This window comes from Lemur catta (genome assembly GCF_020740605.2).
Source record: "Lemur catta isolate mLemCat1 chromosome 10 unlocalized genomic scaffold, mLemCat1.pri SUPER_10_unloc_1, whole genome shotgun sequence".
In the NCBI taxonomy this organism is placed as follows: Eukaryota; Metazoa; Chordata; class Mammalia; order Primates; family Lemuridae; genus Lemur; species Lemur catta.
In genome coordinates, this window is record NW_025423732.1 from 1,474,533 (window position 1) to 1,477,179 (window position 2,647).

The following is a 2,647-nucleotide window of genomic DNA, read 5'->3' on the forward strand; positions in this document are numbered from 1 at the left end:
AAAGACTGAAACAGGATCCGCACTTTTCACCGTTCCTTTCAGAATCATTTGATTCATCAGCTAGGAATGGCGATTGCTTCTCCAGACAAATCGAAGGCTAGGCCAAAGTAACTCCACCTTTCCAAGAGGTGTGTGGCCCAACTTTTGAAAGAACCGCTAAGTGGAGAAATATTTGGTATTTTTCCGAAGCACTTTTCACCGTAATTGTCATAAGGTTGGTCTCTGCATCCTTAAGCATACGAGAGTTTTCTTAGACGAAGCAGGCTGAGGCCCAGTAATCTTAGCATTTCCAATAGTTGGTCCTAGAGACTACCAAGAAAGTGTTTTTTTAAGTATTATTCCATTGAGGTTTCAGCATTATTTTCAGTACCCGAGCAGGGTTCTCGCATTAGCATAAGAATCCTGCCTGGTAGTTGAGATTTCTGGGTTGGGTGTAAGTGCTGGGCTTCTGTCAGCCCTGCCTTTGATTTGTTTACCTCCAGAGTTGGAAAGTGCATATTTGCGTGAGATGGGAAAAGTGTGGATCGTGCTTCAGATTTCATCCAGACACTTTGAAATGACCAGTGTGTTGGTAATTATTTGACATTTCCATGGCGTTTGGCACCGTAATAATCATGAGGTCGGTCTCTGCATCCTGAAGCCTATGATCCTTTTTGCAGAGAAACCTCTGCTGAGGCCCAGGTAACTTGCTATTTCCCATAGCTGGCACAGGAGCCTTGGAAGATAGGATTGTTTTCAGTATTATTTCACCATTTTTTCACCACTGTTTCAAGAACGGGAGCCCTTTTCAACCGTTAGCGGAAGAATCCTTCTTTGGAGATGATATATTTTTCTGGGGTGGCAAGTGCAGGGCCTCTGTCAGTCCTGGGTTTGTTGGACTAGCGCCAGACATGAGAAGTGCGCCTTTGTGGGACAGGTGAATAGTGCGGATCCTGTTTCAGTCTAAAGACTGAAACAGGATCCGCACTTTTCACTGTTCCTTTCAGAATCATTTGATTCATCAGCTAGGAATGGCGATTGCTTCTCCAGACCAATCGAAGGCTAGTCCCAAGTAACTCGATATTTCCAAGAGGTGTGTGGCCCAACTTTTGAAAGAACTGCTAAGTGGAGAAGTATTTGGTATTTTTCCGAATCACTTTTCACCGTTATTGTCATAAGGTTGGTCTCTGCATCATTAAGCATACCAGAGTTTTCACAGACGAAACAGGCTGAGGCCCAGTAATCTTGGTATTTCCAATAGTTGGTCCTAGAGACTACCAAGAAAGTGTTTTTTTAAGTATTATTCCATTGTGGTTTCAGCATTATTTTCAGAACCCGAGCAGGGTTCTCGCATTAGCATAAAAATCATGCCTGGTAGTTGAGATTTCTGGGTGGGGTGTAAGTGCGGGGCTTCTGTCAGCCCTGCCTTTGATTTGTTTACCTCCAGAGTTGGAAAGTGCATATTTGCGTGAGATGGGAAAAGTGTGGATCGTGCTTCAGATTTCATCCTGACACTTTGAAATGACCAGTGTGTTGGTAATTATTTGCCATTTCCATGGCGTTTGGCCCCGTAATAGTCATGAGGTCGGTATCTGCATCCTGAAGCCTATGATGATTTTTGCAGAGAAACCTCTGCTGAGGCCCAGGTAACTTGCTATTTCCCATTGCTGGCACAGGAGCCTTGGAAGATAGGATTGTTTTCAGTATTATTTCACCATTTTTTCACCACTGTTTCAAGAACTGGAGCCCTTTTCAACCGGTAGCGGAAGAATCCTTCTTTGGAGATGAGATATTTTTCTGGGGTGGCAAGTGCAGGGCCTCTGTCAGTCCTGGGTTTGTTGGACTAGCGCCAGAAATGAGAAGTGCGCCTTTGTGGGATAGGTGAATAGTGCAGATCCTGTTTCAGTCTAAAGACTGAAACAGGATACGCACTTTTCACCATTCCTTTCAGAATCATTTGATTCATCAGCTAGGAATGGCGATTGCTTCTCCAGACCAATCGAAGGCTAGACGAAAGTAACTCTATCTTTCCAAGAGGTGTGTGGCCCAACTTTTGAAAGAACCGCTAAGTGGAGAAGTATTTGGTATTTTTCCTAAGCACTTTTCACCGTAATTGTCCTAAGGTTGGTCTCTGCATCCTTAAGCATACCAGAGTTTTCACAGAGGAAACAGGCTGAGGCCCATTAATCTTTGCATTTCCAATAGTTGGTCCTAGAGACTACCAAGAAAGTGTTTTTTTAAGTATTATTCCATTGTGGTTTCAGCATTATTTTCAGAACCCGAGCAGGGTTCTCGCATTACCATAAGAATCCTGCCTGGTAGTTGTGATTTCTGGGTGGGGTGTAAGTGCGGGGCTTCTGTCAGCCCTGCCTTTGATTTGTTTACATCCAGAGTTGGAAAGTGCATATTTGCGTGAGATGGGAAAAGTGTGGATCGTGCTTCAGATTTCATCCAGACACTTTGAAATGACCAGTGTGTTGGTAATTATTTGCCATTTCCATGGCGTTTGGCCCTGAAATAGTCATGAGGTCGGTCTCTGCATCCTGAAGCCTATGATGCTTTTTGCAGAGAAACCTCTGCTGAGGCCCAGGTAACTTGCTATTTCCCATAGCTGGCACAGGAGCCTTGGAAGATAGGATTGTTTTCAGTATTATTTCACCATTTTTTC